This window comes from Oratosquilla oratoria, chromosome 18 (assembly GCF_046742065.1).
Source record: "Oratosquilla oratoria isolate Oo_2021 chromosome 18, ASM4674206v1, whole genome shotgun sequence".
NCBI classification, from domain to species: Eukaryota; Metazoa; Arthropoda; class Malacostraca; order Stomatopoda; family Squillidae; genus Oratosquilla; species Oratosquilla oratoria.
The window spans coordinates 55,291,507-55,311,617 of record NC_134794.1 but is presented as its reverse complement, the minus strand read 5'-3'; the positions used below and the strand labels follow the sequence as shown (position 1 = coordinate 55,311,617).

At 39.6% G+C, this 20,111-nt stretch overlaps 1 pseudogene; it reads left to right on the top strand.

The window, feature by feature from the left end:
- The first annotated feature begins 1,453 nt into the window (after window positions 1-1,453).
- On the top strand, window positions 1,454-10,772 carry LOC143035235 (uncharacterized; annotated as a pseudogene).
- Window positions 10,773-20,111: the final 9,339 nt, after the last annotated feature.

Genomic DNA, 20,111 nt, shown 5'->3' with positions numbered 1-20,111 from the left:
TAATAACGGAAAGTATTTCAGCATATATATACATATATATACATATATATATATATATATATATATATATATATATATATATACACATATACATATATATATACATATGATCAATGTTAACCCACTATCGGAGAAATAATAACGGAAAGTAGTATTTCTCCGATAGTGGGTTAACAGTGATCTTTTACAAATGTGTTAGAACATACTAGTTTCCATATACAGGTAAACGTCGACTTACGATGGCATTAGGTTTCGATAGAGCCATCGTAAGACGATCTCATCGTAAGTCGATCCCCACTCTGTTCCGTGGTCACTGTACCTAGCCTACCTGTATATTAACCACCAGAGATACTGAATATAGCCTATTAAACATGTACAGTAGTTTATTTAATCATTTTTATCCTTTTTACCATATTCAAACACTATAATATGTATTTTCAGTACGGGACTTAAATCTCGCGGGCAGCAGCCAATGCCAGCCGTACGACGTGACGTAATAATACTCGCATCATAAAATATAGTCACCGCTTATATTGATCGTTCTCTCTTTCACCCGCGAATTTTGAAAACCACAGAGAATGAATCATTTGAGAGAATGTAAAAACACAGGGGCGACTACAATAAATATAATCAAGACGCCGATATGGCAGCGTCGCGAATCCACTTGCTCCTCATGACGCATACGTGTGCGGCACCGTATGGAAGGGGTTAAATTATCATATCGTCGTCGTCATCGTAAAGTCGAACAATCGTAAGTCGCGGCCATCGTAAGTCGACGTTTACCTGTATATATATATATATATATATATATATATATATATATATATATATATATACACACATTTATACATATATGGGTCTTTGTTTGGCGACATGCGGAATTTTTCGATGAAACTTTCACAATTAATATAGTTTCGCAAGCTGATCACAGATATAACATTAATTCTATTGAGAAATTAACAAAAGTGCCGAAAAAATGGTTTTAATGGTAAAACATTACTGAGACCTTAGCGGTACATACTTGCCTGATGGTAAAAGTTTAACTGATAAAATTAGCGGGACACTGGGCCCTTCAGTACCGTCATTCAGTACCACCAAGCCGAGACGTGCTTACCGCTCTCTGAGTGTTTTTGTATAGCTTATCGAGTTATCGGTTAACGGAGCCTTAACGGTAGCACAATTTTTGCCGGTAAGCTACCGTCAAGGTTGTTAATGATAAAACCAGTAACTTTACCAGTAGCTGCCCACCACTACCGTCACTCAGTACGACTAAGCCGAGATGTGCTTACCGCTCTCTGAGTGTTATGGTATAGCTTATCGAGTTATCGGTTAACAGAGCCTTAACGGTAGCAGAATTTTTGCCTGTAAGCTACTGTTAAGATTGTTACCGATAAAACCAGTAACTTTACCGGTAGCTGCCCACCACTGCTCAAAAAACTCATTTTTGGCAAAAATGAGTTTTTTGCCGCCACTATCTTGGACTGCAGCAGAATTGAGAACATTCCTGAAAACAAGAGCTACCCTATTCTGGGTACAGTAAAGTAGAACTGGCTTATATGGTCGAGAAAGCCATTGCTAACCCAGGCATAACAGAAATTACACAGGTGAATCAGGGGTTCTCAAACTTTTTTGGCTGCGACCCCCTACAATTTACTTCAATAGAGTCGCGACCCACTTCCCCAACAACAACGAATTTCTGACAATCACTATAACGCATTTCCCTGTCTCCGTATATCTGCTTGCCTTCTATGTATGTATGCATGTAGCTTATGTGCGTGCGCACGTATGTATGCATATATGCATGTACGTATGTAAGTTTATTAATGGGAAGTATGGGCTTGCTTCTTGGAGGGAGCACAGCATCTCCAGCCTTGGGGCGATGCTGGAAACCACAACATGGAGATCACCCTCAACACGGAGTTGTGATCGGTACTTATTTTTTTATGTACTTTAGTGTGGAAAATGTAACTTCACAAAGGTAGGTCGATCTGAAAGGTGTCAGTACATTCACTGCGGTCTTGGATAATCCTGGATATTCTTCTGCCACTGATATCCAAAACTTGTCCAGCGTTGTCGACTGAAACTTCATCCGTAAGGTTCCATCACACGAAAGTTCAAGCAGGGCATCCTCCAGATCTGATAGTAAGTGACTCCCGGTAGCAGTGAACAGCTGTCGAATCCAGTCATGTTGTTGTAGAGTTGTCTCTTTCTTGAAGTACTTTTTGAAGTGGTCAAAGAGGCTTCGAAGGTGAGTGGCGATGGCTCCTCTCATGTTATCCAAACATGCATGTAATTCATTCTCTTCAACGAATTCTTCCAGCAAGGGAAACATTTCAACATTTCCCTCTTCAAATCTCACAGCCCTTCATTCTAGCTTCCTTCTGAATGCATTTACTTTGTCGGACATTGTCAAAATGTTTGTGTTTGGGCCTTGTATTGACAAGTTCAGCTCATTCAGTTTTTCATATATGCTTGCAAGATATGCAAGTTTTGCTAGCCATATGGAGTCACACAAATGAACACTGAGTGTGGACCCACATTCAAGAAGAAAGAGGCGAACTTCATCCCTCACCTGATACAGGCGTGTGAGAACTTTGCCTCGTGAGAGTGTGGAGCAATAAAGCCTCATAGTCTGAACCCATGTCCTTACAAAGTATGGCAAACAATCTGGCCTTCTGTGGCCGTGACTTTATGAAATTGACTATTTTAATTGCAGTTTCAAGAACACTGTTTAGCTCTGGAACAAGAGCCTTACTGGCAAGAGCTTCCCGATGAATAATAATGAGTGAAATTTACATTAGGAGCCACTTGCATAATTTTTCCTCTTAATCCTTTCCTTTTACCTAGCATTGCCCCAGCCCTGTCTGTGCATACACTGACACACTGGTCCCACGGCAATCCCATCTCATGTAGCTTGCTGTCTAACTCTGTGAAAATAGCATCCCCTGTGCATGCTCCTTCCAGAGTAGAGCAAAATAGCATGTCTTCATGAAGTCTTCCATCAAAACTGTATCTTATAAAACCGAGTAACTGAGCAGAATTTGAGATGTCAGTCGACTCATCAATCTGCAAAGCATACTTCACATTCTTCACTCTTTCAATCAGTTGACACCGAATATCATCTGCAATGTCATGAATACACCGCCTTACGGTGTCGTTTGACAAAGGGATGGTATCAAGGTCACCGGCCACTTTTTCTCCGTGCATAGCTTGACACATTGCCACTGCAGCAGGCTTTATGAGGTCTTCACCAATTGTGTGTGCCTCTTTCCTCTATGCAATTAGGTATGCAACCGCATATGATGCCGTTTGAGCTTTGGCAGGAGTTGTAGTTCTCTGTGTTATCACCTGCTTTTGTCCTTGTAGATCTTTTTCCTTTCGTTGGAAAAAGTCTTTTGTCTTTTGAGCATGATCTGGATGTTTGGTTTGCAAGTGTCTTTTCTTTTTTGCTGGTTTCAGGCTTTCGAGTGCAAGAACCTCAAAGCACAGAACACACTAAGGACAATGAATATCATTAACTGTACAGCAAGTAAATCCATAGTGTATGAATTCTTCCTGATATTTTTGGCACTTGGATGGTCGATCACACTGGTATGTTTTTGCGTTATGACCATCATGGCCTCTATTCCCACTTGACGTTCTTGGTTGCTTGGAATTATCATGATCAGATGCTTCAGTGATATCTGTTGATGTGTCCTTGCTTGTAGATCTACGAATTAGCCACCGTTCCATGGCGCAGGCTAAAGAGTAGCGATGTCACGAGAGTAGAGTTACACGAACCTTTCGAAACGATACTAACGGCCTTCTCACAAAATACACGCCTTTACTGAGTGCATATTCCACCTGTAACTACACAAATAATTCTAAAATAAAACTTTTTGAAGTGAGGCCGCACATTACAAAGCGGTAACTATTATCAATATTACAAGATTATTTAGGAAGAGAGCATTAAGGGAGAGCGACTGGAGGAAGTGGATAGTTTTAGATACTTGGGTGCAAATGTGGCAGGGAAAGGTGGAGTGAAAGTGGAGGTAGAATGTAGGTTGAGAGAAGTGAGTAAATGCCTTGGTGGATTAAAGAGTGTAATGAGGAATAGACATTTGGGAATGGATGCTAAGAGGAGACTGTATGATGGAGTGATTGTGCCAACAGCACTGTATGGGGGCAGAAACATGAAACATAAGAGAAGAAGAGAGAAGCAGTTTTAATGTGTTTGAGATGAGGTGTCTGAGAAGTATGATGGGGGTTACTAGGCTAGATAGAGTGAGAAATGGGGAGGTGAGGAGGAGAACAGGGGTGGAAAAGGAGCTGGGAGATAGGGTTGATGAAAGAATATTAGGATGGTTTGGACACATGGAAAGAATGAGTGAAGAAAGACTAGTAAAAGAGGTGTGGAAGGCAGATGTGGAGGGAGTGAACATGAGGGGACGTCCTAGGATGAGGTGGATGGATGGGGTGAAGGGGGCTTTGGGGAAGAGGGGAATGTCTGTTGAGGAAGAACGGGAGAGGACAGAAGACAGGGGTGAATGGAGAATGATTGTATATGGATGATGATGTGATTGCATGAGGTGGAATGGGCAGGGGCATGGGGGGTGAGGTAGTATGTGTGAGCAAAATTTGACACAGCCCGAAGGGATTTCTCCCCGTCCTCTCATTTTATGCAATGGGGGGACGGAGAGTGGGGGTCGCCGATTTGATGAAGCGGCCTTGCTGTGGATGTGCTGTGTCTTGCGACACTGCTTCTGACCCAGGGCAGTGGACAAGGTGCAGGGATGACCCGTCATTCAGGAGGTGCTAAGATAAGAGGGAGGGTGGAGGGGTGTGGAGTGTATTCAGGGATGGAATGGGTGGGATGACTTTATGACTTTTTTTTTTGGCTACCCCCCTTGTAAGGGGGAAAAAGCCTTGGTATATGTATGTATGTATGTACAAGATTATTAGTAAGGCGTACTTAATACAGCAAAGAAAGCATCCATGCATACATAACGTGGTTTTATGATGTATTATCGAACATCGGGCACATCGACCACTACTGACAAGTACTATGCTTAAAGCATCGAAAGATGGCCTTTAGGGCGTGGTTTATGAAATCCCCAGTGTTGCCATTATCACCGTACCTCTGTCTTTCTTTCTCTCTTTGTGTTTCTATACAAAATTGGTGTATTTCCGAAGTTTTCGTTTCTCCCAGTTGTAAACTTGGCATATGAGCGAGGGAGCGTGAGGTTGCCGTTTCCTGCACCACACCGTCAGTGGAGGAATTCTTGGGGTCGCATACAAGTGAAAGAACAGTAAGAGGGAGATGTGGCAACATTGGGTGGTGGCTCTGCCTTAACGGCCATTTCTTGCTGCAGCGAGTTATAGACGCGTTAGGATGGGTAGTGGGAGGAAGAGGAGGAGGAGGGGTTGCACGATCTCGATCGCGACCCCTCAAAATTATTTCACGACCCCCCCCCCACTTTGAGAACCTCTGAGGTGAGTGACCATGAGACAGCTACTACCTCAAGAAGAACAATTTCCATAAACGGCAATTCATTATTATTTCCAGACCCACTTGCCATAACCTCGTGGGATGCAGACTTAACATCTCTACCTCACCTTACATCAGCCAAATGTCTGGTTTATCTCCTTTCCAAGGGAGGTTGGTCCTCAGAACGGGCTATATCTTATGAAAAAGAAAGGGGGTATCAACTGTTCATGGAGAAGCACAATGATAAAGTGGAACTGAGGCAACAGGACCACAACATGACCTATGTACAGGCCTTGTGCAGGAGGCAGACTGCACAGTCTGAAAAGCCATACCGAGTGTGGCTTTCAATGAACAACACAGGAACGATTGAGGCTGCTGGCTGCCAGTGCATAGGGAAAGTACAATGGACATTACATATGATGTGTTTGTGAACATAGTAGCTTTCCATTAATGTATGTAGTAATAATGTAGGCTGATATGATTCAGTAGGAAGTTCTTACTTGGAAAACTTAATCTCTCAGATTTCATATGAAACAGCCAGTAAAGATTTGTTATAACAATGTGCCATAAAGTATCTCATTACATACCTTAAGAAACACCACTAGTTATTCACATATCTTTCCCACAAACCTTCCCTTCAACAACCATGGAGACCTAACCAAACCCAACCTAACAAAACCAAATAGAACCTAACCAAACCTCTGTACAAGGCTGAGATTAATTGTAACATCTTTCCTGCACCAAATGGATGCCTAAGGCAAACTTCATAATGAAAAGCAAGACGCACTAAACCCAAAACACCCAATGATTAGGTACTTTTAATGAATTTTGGATTTAGTAGACAGTGCATGAGAATTATTACTTTTTTCAGAAATTGGAACTTCACTGTTGATTAGAGCTATTTCACTTTGTTTTTTATTGTTACTTTGTAGAGATGATGGGAGGAGCTGCAAGCATGTTGTGGCACTAATGTTTAGCATAGAAGACTTTGTGTCACATAGAGGGGATCATGCTTCAGGACCAACCTACACTGATCTACCATGTATGTGGAACAAGCCTCATTGCAACACCAAACAAGTGAAGGCAGTCAATCTAGATCCCAGGTATGTTTTAATGGCAACAGTTTGCTAAGGTTGGTTCATGAGCACAGATCCTGAAGGATTTGGGTTCAAGGAAGGTATAGGAGAGGTAGCATCATACTGGTTAGACAAAATCACTTGGTGAAAAATTCTATTGCAAGGCACTCCTTCATACAATGGGCCATAGAGATCATTGGACTCTATACTAACATATGATTTTCATTCACCTAATATGGATTTATATCAATGAAACTTTTCTAAGATATGGTTATATATCTTCTGTGTAACTTATAGATCTGGGTACAGTAAAAAACACAGGTTTAAAAAAATTAGTCTCAAAGCTGCCCATGGGACTGCTGCTACCTATCCTATACTTTCCTAGTCTGCGTTGGTGTCAGTATACTTTGCAACCATGGAGTCCATATATTTGTCCTTCTTTATAAGATATTTCTCTATGGAAGTAGTGAATTCTGCCCCAAGTAAGCTGACAATGTTACTCTTGAGGTAACCCACATTGTAGACTGATATTGCAACTGCAGATGCAAATTTAACCATCCTAGCCGAGGCAGGTCTATGTTTGGGGCAGATTCGCCATATACGTGAATGAAGATGTTCATTTCTATTTTGGGTCAAACCTGGCAGACACTTTTTCATCGTTTCATCTGTAGTAAGTCTCTCATATACTGCCTTTACAAGGGCCAACTCCTTTTCTTCCAGGCGAAAATAGACTAGCATTTCATTGTGGGATTTTGGTTTTTCATTATTGGCTAGTGACTTGTTATAAAAACACCAACTACTAGAGCCTTGTTGAGACATATGATGCTGAGGGTTGTCATCTGTTGATGAGCAATGATAAAAAGTAGACAAGATTTCCTTTCTCATCTCCTCAGGTGTTGTGTTTAGTTTTCTCTTCAGGGACAATTGAAAGTAAAATTGCAGGTTGCCAATCACTACATCTGTTAGTCTGTTTTTCCCTCCCATTTTTCCTTTACTTGTCTGTTTTGCATTCCTCAAACCAGTTCCCAACCTTTTCGATACATGATTTACACATTCTAGCTTCTCAACTTTGCACTCTTCTCCATATGGGCCTTTCTCATTATTTAGACTACAAACAGCCTTATAAGCTGTGCTGTCACCATCTGACACAAATGTTCTATACCTTAGATTTTCAGATCTTTGCCACATTTCTATTGCAATTTTCTTCTCCATGCCACCTGAGGCACCTTCATAATTCACATCACAAACATTCTTGTGCTCAACTTTCCAAGTCTCATAGTCTGCCTCCTTGTCCTTTCTCTCTTCTTCTTTCACATTTTTAATTTGGGTGCGCTTACTTTTACACATATCACACAGTTTCGAACAAACTTGATAATTAATTACATACCCAAGATCCACATCAATAGCAGCCCCTACTCCAAAATTAGATTTATGGCCTCTCTTGTGCCAGGACCCATCAAAAGTCACATCCACATTCACTTTTTCACCAACCAAACCACCCTCTTTCTTCAATTTATGTTCATAGACTTTATTTCTACACACTTTTAGAATCTTATCTGTATTATCTAGAGCAATCTTCGTAATAAATTTTGCATAACGAATGTAAGTTGCTTGGGTAAATGTACTAAGATTCAGAAAAGAAATAAGTTTATCTGCTCTATCATAACCTATTCCCAATAACATCATACAGTAAACGAGCATACAGGTTAGAGGATAATATTTTTCACCTTTTTTCATTTCAGGTTTTTTGCAAGTATTGTCAAATATGATATGTCCACATTCACATTTTACTGTATAATAAGTATCTATGGGTCTCACTAAACGCCGACCAAAGTCGACCAACGCCGACCAAAACCACACAATGATGGTTTTTGATCAAATGCATAATTTATATATAAAAAATAGCATATGGTTGCATTATTTGACCTATTTTCTTTAAAATGTGTGATTTCCATGTAAAATGATCAAAGAGAAGTTACGTTTTTATCCTCTGCAAAATTACCAACCGGCAACCAATGCCGACCAAACCCAAACAATGAAGGCTTTTGCTCAAATGACAAAAACGTAACTTCTCTTTGATGATTTTACATGGAAGTCACACATTTTAAAAAAAAATAGGTCAAATAATGCAGCCATATGCTATTTTTTATATATAAATTATGCATTTGGGCAAAAACCGTCATTGTGTGGTTTTGGTTGACGTTGGTAATTTTGCAGAGGATAAAAACATAACTTCTCTTTGATGGTTTTACATGGAAATCACACATTTAAAGAAAATAGGTCAAATAATGCAACCATATGCTAATTTTTATTTAAAATTATACATTTGAGCAAAAGCCATCATTGTTTGGGTTTGGTCGGCATTGGTTGCCGGTTAGTAATTTTGCAGAGGATAAAAACGTAACTTCTCTTTGATCATTTTACATGGAAATCACACATTTTAAAGAAAATAGGTCAAATTATGCAACCATATGCTATTTTTTATATATAAATTGTGCATTTGAGCAAAAACCGTCATTGTGTGATTTTGGTCGGCTTTGGTTGGCGTTTAGTGAGACCGGTATCTATCTGGTGGTGGGTAAATTTTATGTTCACCTCACTGCCTTCACTGCCACCACAACCCTTACACACAACATTCTTGACTAATTCTGTTATGTCATCCTTAGAAGTAATAATATTTTCTCTTTTTACACTATTTAGATTCACTGTATCAGTCTCTAAAACCAAACTTTTTCTTTTTTGTGCACTAGTTGACTTAGCAGATTTGGCCACATCCACAGCAACACACTCACTTTCAACACTTACTTTCTTTAGCTTTCTCGCCTTCTCTCTCGCTATTTCAAGATTTTTATGTCTCTGGCGTATATGTTTCTTCACTTTAGGCATTGTTCTAAATTATTTCAATCACTGGAAGCTAAGTATTCACATAGATAAGGCAAAATAAAGGGTGAGAGCACGCGATAAATAACTTTGAATGCACTCTGGACAAATGACACGTGACTAAAGGGTCTGTTTGAGGCTAATCAGATCAGACAGGTAAAGACAAACATGCCAGATAGCGCCAGACTGTTGAACTAAGTAATATCATTAAAAAATAACGAAAAATCGTAAAAAGACAGCGTAAAAAACAGAATAACAGTTATGCTACAATTAAAGGTCAGTATGTAAACAAACCACGCCCAGGCCCTTTAAATTAGGCATTGGTATCATTGAAATATAATTTGTCCTCAATATTCATATTATCTAGGTTGTAAGAGTTTAATCTGATTTACTTTTTGTTTTGAAGTCGTCAACCCAGCACCAAGTCTGTAATCCATCCCAGGTTTGGACATAACAATATATTTCAGAATTCAGATGGCTTTCCCTCAAACTAATGTTTATTATAATGCATGAAAGGCATAGAGGTCTGAAAGGAGGTGGTTTGCATTTAATGTTTAGAAAACCAGTTTGCTGCATGTCTTTAGTATTCTAAGGTACTTGTTTCTGGTAATAAGTCTAATGAATCTTTATGGCATTCAGCACTAAAAGCATTTTAATACATCCACTTTCTTACTTTTTTTATTCATGCATCTTGTTAACAGCAATGTGAGCTTTCATACATAAATTCTACTGTGTGTTGGCAACATTTTCTTCTCCATCCCTGGAGAAAACTTATTTGCCTTGGCATAAATATTTCATTGAATTTCATGATTTGCAGGATGGACACCTCAACTGAACGCTCAATAACCCCTTGTTCAGAACATTACAGGACCTGTACCTTTGCACCTAACTTCAATCCAGGGGAAAGTTTTCATGCATTTATGGCTCAGCATCCATCACTAACATGTTATGGAGAAGTGCTCTTCCCTGATAGATTGAACAGACAGCCACCCACCTTCACTGAGCTTGCAGGGGCATTTAGCAAGTCAAAATCTTCAATATCATTTGTTGATTTTGTTAAACAGCATTAAGATGTTGCAGATATTGAATTCATACATCCAATACACATGCCCAGTACAAATCCTTTAAGTGGAAAAATCAGAGTTGGAGCCTTGACATCTACAACTTTTCATAAGGCAATATGCTACAAGGGCAGTGATAGTGAAAATTATATTGTAAAAGAAATAATGGGACTCTCAGGCTTTAAAGGAAATTTGAGTACCAAATATGGTAAGGAAATAGAGCCAATAGCAAATAAACTATACACCAAAGAAATGGAAAAAAAAAAAAAAAAAAAAAAAAAAAAACAATCAATTCAAATTTCTAGAGTGTGGACTTTTTATAAATAAAGACAATCCACTACTCAGGGCAACTCCTGATGGCATTGTCAGTTGCAAATTCTGTGGCAAGGGTTTACTAGAGGTAAAATGCCCCTATAGTAATAAATATAGATTTCTTAGTGGCAGGGAAATAGCTAGTACTAATACCTACCATGTAACCATTGGGGAAAATAATAACATTGCACTTGAAAATTCCTCTCCTTGGTACACACAAATTCAAGCCCATTTAGGTGTTTTTGAGTTAGATTGGTGTGATTTTGTGATGTTCACACAAAAAAATCCACATTTAAGAATGCAAAGGATATATTTTGACAAAGCTTTCTTTGATAGCAACACAAAAATTGCCATGGAATTCTATAATAGATTTGTCCTGCCAAATCTCCTCAGATCAAAAATAACTCCAGAGGCAAGTAATAATTCAGACTTTTTTTTCTTCATATTGACTGCATATTCGTTTTCTATATAGTTGATTGTTGTGTTGTATTTACATATGGTGTGTGTGTGTTTTTAATGCTACTTACATTTTGCTTTCTATGTACATTTCACCCTACACTTTAAAATTGAAATATCTTCATGTTTCCTCTTGTAGTTGGTGCAAGCATTAGCAAGACTTGTATTGTGTAATTGTCCTGCAACAGCTTTTCTTGTGTTCTGGCCCTTTTGTTCAGTAAATTTGTGTTGTCTATCCTCATCCTTCTCTTGTAGTTAGTGCAAGCATTAGCAAGACTTGTATTGTGTAATTGTCCTGCAACAGCTTTTCTTGTGTTCTGGCCCTTTTGTTCAGTAAATTTGTGTTGTCTATCCTCATCCTACTAGTTAAATATACATTGTAAATTTTCTTTCAACAATAAAGTCTGTGTTCTTCATTTTCAATAATGATTTACCATACCACAATGATTAATACATTTCTATTAATAAATAGTTATACAGAAATTATTATTTTTACATATCCTTTAAAATGACATAGGTGATAATAGTTACATGGTAGAGAGTGTGGGGATAGACAGATGTTCACACATGGGTCTTTAACACCCAATTTTTATTTACATAACAATAAAGATAAGCTTTATGGGGTCATAATGAGCTTTTTATAGCTGCCACTCTATAAACCCTCGCTTGTTTCTGAATAAGATCAAAGAACTGCTTCAGTTGCAAATAAAAATGCTTAGGTTGTGTACTCAGTCAAATCTACACAGGTGGAGGCATCATATTGCATAATACTGCAACTATTACCACAATATGATCCATGAGGGGCCACATCGTTTGGTGAACTATCTGTCCTAATAGTTTAAATGTTTTCATTCTTCCAATGGCTTGCTCCACATGTATACGTACTGTTGCTATATTTCTTGTTTTAGCAATTTCACTTTGTGTGAGCATCCTGCCTTTACTGGCTTTCCTTGTAAATGGTGGGATTTGTAGTTTTGCACCATGCTGGAGTATTAGATCACCAATGTTGAAGCCCCTATCCACCATTATGGCATCACCTGGGTCAACTTTATGAATGAGCTCAGCTTCTGCAGTATAGTGGTCTGACGTGTTACCTCCATACACACTTTTAGTGTGTTTTGGTGTTTATACTGAGAATATGTGGCAGCCTGAGCTGAAGGATTTGATGGTTTGACTGTGAACATCTCTGTACAGTCTAGGATTGTTCGCGTGTCAGAATACTCTTCAGGGAAATCTTTGGCAAACTTGCAAGCACCTGTGCTGCAGTCAGCCATATAAGCCAGTCCTTAAGTACTACATACGGTACATTAATCCAAGTTATGATGATACTACTTGCAACACTTCGTGCTACTTCAAAAAGATCTCCTAAAGTTCCTAAATCATATCCTTTTCTTATAAGCACTAGGGTCATTAAATATTCATCCAAGTGTGACAACTTCCTATTTGTATGTGCTTTGATAATGCCTGGTGGTGTATGCTCATTCTTGACACTAAATGTCCCACTCCAATAATGTATGCGAGTCACATTTTCTTTTATCAAATCAAACAAATCATAAAAATCCTTTTGTTCCATGCCCATATATCTTTTAATACTTTGGTATTCCTTAGAATTTTCTGAATATAGGCGTTGTGTAATGCTCCGTCTTCTACAACATTGTTACATTGCCACAGAAATAAGAGATAAGAAAGACTGATAGTGTGGAGGACACATTATTGCATGTAAAATGAAAATATAGTTCCTGCCATATCTGTAGTAGGTACTTAAATCAATTTTCTATAGGGGGCTCGAAAACTATGCAAACATGTACTTGGTAGTACATTGTCACTGTTCCTTTCAATCTACACTCCATCCTCGTTTTTCTAGGCTACATTATTGTTAATGCTTTATCTCCCATCTCACTGCATTACACCTGAATTTCAAGTACTGGTAATATTGTTAGTTGCTAGACTTGAGGACAAGAAATTGCAGCCCCCAAAAAACATCAATGTAATTTATTTTCTGCAACAGTGAAAGGACTATTGGCGCTCTTTACAACAGAAAAAAGAACATGTAGCTTAGGTATACTTTACTCACCTCATGTACTTGTTCATGAGTTTGTGAAGCTCTTTTAAGTGTTCTACACTGATCAGTCTGCACCGCTACATATACTGATTCTGCAACAGTTTCACTTTGGGTAGAAACTCCATATGTGTGGTCATCCCAAACATTGCAGCTCTCATAAGGAACTGTAGTACCTGTAAGAGATATGAATATAAGTATTAATCACATGTGTGATCAAGCCGAAAGTTAAAAAAATATTTAATCTTTAGTTTTGCTTGATCATATAGTTAACTGTTGACAAGTACAGATGTAGCCAAATAAATGTAAGATATATTTTAGTAGTGACACAGTGATGAGTCAGGTGTCAAGTGATTATCTGATTGATTACTTTAGTATTTCGTGTAATATGCAGATAACAGTAGCCACTGTTCTCTGTTTACACCTGTGCAATAGGATCACAGTCAAACAGTGAATTATCATTTTGGAGACAATGTTAAAGAATTATTTCCTCTCTGAAACTTGTTTTTTATATTCACAATCAAAAAATACCTTAACTAACCTAACCTTAAGGGACCGAGGGAAGTGCTTAAAGGTGAATGTGTCATAAAAGTTGTTCAATTTCTCTGGTGAACTTATGTATACTTACTTTATTGGAAAGAGTATTATTGCATACTAAATTGTTTAAGTAACATGTATATTACATGTAGTTAATTTTTTTTATGATGGTATCTGTGATCATTGAAGTATCCATAGGCATAGGTAATCAGCCTATGTAGGAAATGAAAGATTAGAGTCTTGGGAACAACTTAAGGGACCGTCTGGTTGCATATCCTAAAACTTTTTTAATCTTTTTAAGGGACTGTAGGCCCAAATTTGGGTGGAAATTTAAATAATGGTCAGATTGTTATGAAATTTTAATGAGATGAAAGGATTTGTACCTACTCACGTGTGTAGAAAGTTTCAGCAAGATACATAAAAATACAAACGAGATAAAAATTAATGTGTAAATTATTACTGTAAAATGGACTTACTTTAGGGACTGTCAGGTTGCTTTATAAGGGAGCATGTCCTAAAACTTTTTGAATCTCTTTAATGAACTTAGGTATAATTACCATTTACATTTGTCTATAATTCCCCAGGGTATTGTATTCCTCACATGTATATATAAAGTGTAGTGAAGATATAGTGAAGCTGTAATTAATCATATGGAAATCCTTCCACATAATTAAGCTTGGTATGAAATGAAAGCTTATATTCTGGGGAATATAAGTTATACTGTACATTTGACCAAACTCATACCTCTGATTTTTTGTGAATTTTCTTTTCTGAACATTTCAAATAAGCTGCAAAATTCACGTTTCATAAATATAAAAAAAAAATTCTTTTATTTTTAGAATAGGAAATAAAGAGCATAATTTTATCTTTCAAATGAAACAAAAATGACAAAAATCCATCAAGAACAACCGAAGATATAACAACAAAAACATTAAATGTACATGAGAAGGCATTTAAAAGGTGGGCGGGGCCGCTAGCTCGTGAAGAGGGTTGGATGGTGTCCTCTTCGTTTGTTTTTTTTCCTTCTCGTTTCTTCATCTGGCACGCAAGGGCCTTCGCTACATTCTTCCTCCTTGCTCGCTGGCTTTTCGTCAATCTTGCCATGATTATAGCAACAATACAGGGTGAGGAATAAAAAATATGGCGCACGGTGAGAGCTCTAAGGGCAACGCAACATTACTTTGACGTTTGGATGGGTACTGATGGCCTGCAGAGTTGCCAGAATCCCACACCTGTCTTTTCCACACGTTTTCTTTGATCGAAAACTTAACAGTGACTAAGCTATTCCATGTTTGTGATTGACGGAATTTCTATCGGCATAACGGACATACACAACAATGTGGAGTAGGAGTGTTGCCACCAACAGAGTTCTCTAAACATTAGACGAGAAAGAAAACACATAAATAAATAATACATAGAGAGATCGGTGACACACACACACACAGAAGTTTTCTGCAATATCACCACAAAGTAGCTCCAACACTATGCCTCCAATGATTTAAAGAAATTTGCAGAGAAAGCTATAAATATAGACTTTATATTATAAGCAGGTGACGTTATAATACATGAAACAATACACGTAATTTCTGATGGTGGAATCACAAGTGGACATACACAAGTCACAAATCAACAAACATTATACACACAACATATTTATACTCAAAGTATTAGAACATACTTTGAGGGATGAATCATAAAGCTTTCAATCAACAAAAAATAAAATGTACGCATATATCTATACTATAAAGTACAAGAACATATACTTTCTCATAGAGAGAGAGAGAGAGAGAGATTATTTTATTTTATTTTATTAATTCATTACGCCAAGGCGTCAGTCAGTACATGGGTATACAAGTACAAAATGTTAATATAATGCATCAGATGGATACAAAATCAATAGTAGTACAGTGTATATGAGTCAGAGCCTCAATAATATCATATCGGTAATAGCAACATAACATTGAGTACAATAAGTGAGGACAATAAGTCCCACAACCAAGCGCAGTACAATCACAAACATTTGACAAACATAGGACATAATGGTAGTGTGCATACACAGACCTAAGTGGCATACATAGTGCGCAATATCATTAAGGCCATCGATGTGAGGGCGCAAAAGATAAGAGAGAAAGGAAGAAAAAAAAAAAATTCTCTCCCCCCTCCCCTTTTTCCTTCCTTCTCCCTTCCCTTTTCTTTCTTTTGGTATAGTCTGAGTACGTAAACATATAATTGGAATACATATAATAATGGTTGTGGGAAGCAACAAATCTAGACAGAATGTGCCGAGTAACATCACGGGAGGACGCACTCGACATCACGTGACGCCCCTTCCCCCCCAGGTTGAATAACTTGAGGAAGTAGAGGAATGCTGTCGATTCAAGACCTCATTCTCTTATGGTGCTGCTCGACTCAGCAAATAATACAGCAGGCATGATCATTCGATAAACAAAAGTCATAATGGCAGTGTACATAGACATACGTAAGGAACATATATAGTTGACAGTATCACTGAAGGTCACCGATGTGAGGAGCGCAAAGGGGTGGGAGAGAAAAAGATACATTAAACAATTTATAGATTGAGTATGGATGCATAAACATTCTAATGGAATACAAATGGTAATGGATATGAGCAGCAATAATATTTGTCAGAATGGGCTGTGTAATACCACAGGAGGACGTAACCAATATCACACAACGACGCCCTCCCTCTCCAGGCTGAACAAGCTGTGGAAGCAGAAGAAAAGTGTAATCGACCCAGGACCTCACTCTTCTGCAGTGCCCCTCGACTTAACCAATAATACAGTCAATAACCACCGAAGTGAGGAAAACGGGTAAGTATTATGTCAAGGTTGTCAGCCTCGAGCAAGAACGTGCAGATTTGAATCAAGGTCTGACCTCTTGGTAGAAGATCTCTTACTGCGGGGCACTGAAGACAATAGTGCTCTAGGTTGTTAGCATTTGGGGTGTCGCATAGTTTACAGGTGGTGTACTGTGGCATGTCAAGAGTGTGGGCGACCTGCCACAAAGACCGATACCCCATCCTGAGTCGAGCACTAATTACATTGTGTTTTCGCACAATTAACCCGCGTTTGCGATACTTGTAGTGACTGTGGAGAAAGTGATCATGATGTTGTATGGACACACTGTTGGCCCTCTCTGCATTTCTGCATCGTCATGTCAAACCCAGCTGAGTGGATGATGTTTCGTAGACATCGGAGGGAGGGCTCGGCATCACGTACTTGTCCATCTGCTATACAGGCCACCTTAGCGATACGATCCACCGTGTCGTTGCCATGTAGTCCAATATGGGAGGGTATCCATACAAACGGTATGGTAAGAGATGCATCGTTTGCAGCAGCAAGTCGACATAGGATTTCATTCACAACACGGCTGCAGATAGGTCTTGGCGAGGATAGGGCGTGCAGGGCTGATTGGGAGTCACAAATAATTATCCCGTTCACACGATGTCGAATAAGGAGAGTCACAGCATCCAAGATTGCATTCAGTTCACAGTAGGTGGAGCTCGATGAGGTGGGCAGTCTGCGGCCAATCCATGAATTATCTGGTACAGGAGGCTCCAAGGTTGGGGAGAAGATGGCACACGCTGCTCTTCCATCCGCTTGCACAGAACCATCTACGTAGACGTGGTGTGCCATGGGCACAGACGTAGATATATCAGCAATAGTCTTCAGAGCTAATTGTTTCTGTAGGGGGGGATAGGCATCTTTCGAGGTTGGTGTAAATGTGACAGTGGGGAGGGGGATACGCCATGGTGGTAAATCAGGGGGTTCCGCCCTCGCAGGCACATCGATGTCCAGGCCACGAAGAATATCACTCACTACCCTGATGAGGGTATGTCCGCCTGCTCGAAGTGGGAGTCTTGGTGCGTCCGGACCCAGTGACGCACTTATGACATCAGTGAAGTGTGGAGCAAGATTGGGGTAGTGGAGACACTTAACAGTGAAATAGGACACAATGGCATAAATCCTCTCCACTAGAGGAGGTAGGTTGAGTTCTAATTGCATGTTCACAACACTGGTAGAGAGAGAGCACCCAAGGATAAACCTCATGACTCGATTCTGGAATTTTTCAAGTGGCTCGAGCGCTGGTTTAGGAAGTTGACACAAGGCAGGGGATAAATAGTCGACTATTGACCGAAGCAGTAGGATATAGAGAGTCCTTGCCACTGGGATGGAGATACCTACAGCATTGTTGGCAAGCCACTTGATAGGTGCAAAGCGGGACTCCAGACGGCCAAGAAGGCTTTTCACGAGGGGGTGAATTCGATGACGCGCAGGTGTAGCTGGGGTGATTCGGACTGGTGCTCCCAGATATGTATACTGTGTGCAGTGAGGGATGTCTTGACCACCCATAGTGAATGCAGGCAGAGCTCTGGTATTGCGTGAGGTAAAAATCCTGCTTTTCTCTGGGGAGAAAAGGAGGCCACAGGAGGTAGCGGCCGTGTTGAAGTCACGGAGCATGCGCTGAAGGTCATGTGGTGAGGTGGAGTGGATGCAAATGTCATCCGCATAGCAGGTGATAGTAGTACCGGGGATGATAGGAAGGAGGGAGAGTAGACGATGCATCAGGATATTGAATAAGAAGGGACTTAGCACACCTCCCTGCGGGGTGCCCAGTTCGAACGGTTCGTAGGAACTGTACGACCCCTTGAAGTAGACACGTGACGTTCTATTACAAAGGTAACCTCGAATCCATTTTAGTAGGTTCCCCCGAACTCCAAAGTCCACCAGTTGGTCAAGAATAATTTCCCTGTTGGCTATATCGAAGGCAGATTTGAGGTCCAAGAAAGCAACCACACTGGTGGGGGAGAGACGTGTGTAGAGTTAAACAAGGCAGTGGTGTGTGCTCCGTTGCGGAAAGGAAACCATAAAGACTGGGGGAGAGCTTATCCAATAGTCGGTGCATCAGTCGGGCAAGAAGGATGCGTTCAAACACTTTGCTAAAACAGGAGGTGAGAGAGATAGGCCTGAGAGAGAGAGAGAGAGAGAGAGAGAGAGAGAGAGAGAGAGAGAGAGAGAGAGAGAGAGAGAGAGAGAGCGCATGCGATTACATGATGAATGTATGGAGTTTATCATTAACTGAGAGGGCTTAAAGCTAACACAAGTACCTTTCTCCCTGACAGCCTCTGACACTAAAATTAGTGCATTTGTTGATGGTAGCTGCAGCCTGTTCCTAGTCTTTGTTTTCATTAATGACAACTTTGAGAACAGTCTCTCAGCATCAGCATTTGAAGTTGGTAGAGACAAGACCTGCGTTATAAAGGAACACAGATACTGAAAATGATGTGTGCCATCGTCGTCTGTTACTTTCCATAGTTTTTCATAGAACTCTAAAATATTACAGTCGGGTACCAAGTCTTGCGGCAAAGTTACGAAATCTAGGTTCCTCCATTCATTGTCTAGAATTTGGACATCAAAATCGTAAATGCGAGGTACTGCTTGAACTAAACTTGTGAGAGAAGGTAGGGCTGTTCTTGTGTTTATATCTAAAACATTTTTTGGTGATAGAAATGAACATAGGCGGAAAAGTTCATCTTGCATGTTGAATCTTTTTTTAAGTTGCATGCACAATGTAACCATGAATGTGCGGCACCTTGTTCTCACGTACTCTAGCATGGCATGTTTGTCTATATTCTTCAGTTTGCAACAGTGCATGAATTTTTTATCCCAGATATATCTGACTTGTTGGGAGAAAAATTCTTTCGTCAGACGGATTCACTTCAGATAATTCTGTTGCGTGTATGCATTCTGGGCGGCAGAAATATCCTACTAGATTCCTGTACAGCCTTCTTACAGTGAAGTGAAGTAAGTGAATCGTTGGGGTTTGCCTTTGGAACAGTAGATTGATATTGTTAACTGCTAGCAAGATGAAATCAAAGAACTGAAATTATAGATATACAGACGGGTCGCGTGGGTCCTTTACAATTAATTCAACCGATCTCCGTCTTTCCTCCGAATCTTTCGCTTCAAAATACATTGTGAGAGCCTGCCACTGTTCAATCACTCTCCTTACAGCTTCATGCAGTGAAAGCCAGCCAGTTTGACATGGATGAAGTATTTTGTGTGGTTTTACTTCACAAAAATCCTGAAATTGTTTAAACTCGACCTTCCTTTTTGCGCTGTGAGAAAAGTATGTGTACACATTACGTATCAGGTCCTCGCAGTGTATAGGAAGTGTTTTTGCAGCCTCAGATGCAGAGGTGAAGTGAATGGCACACACTTCATTATAGTAATTCCAGGCTA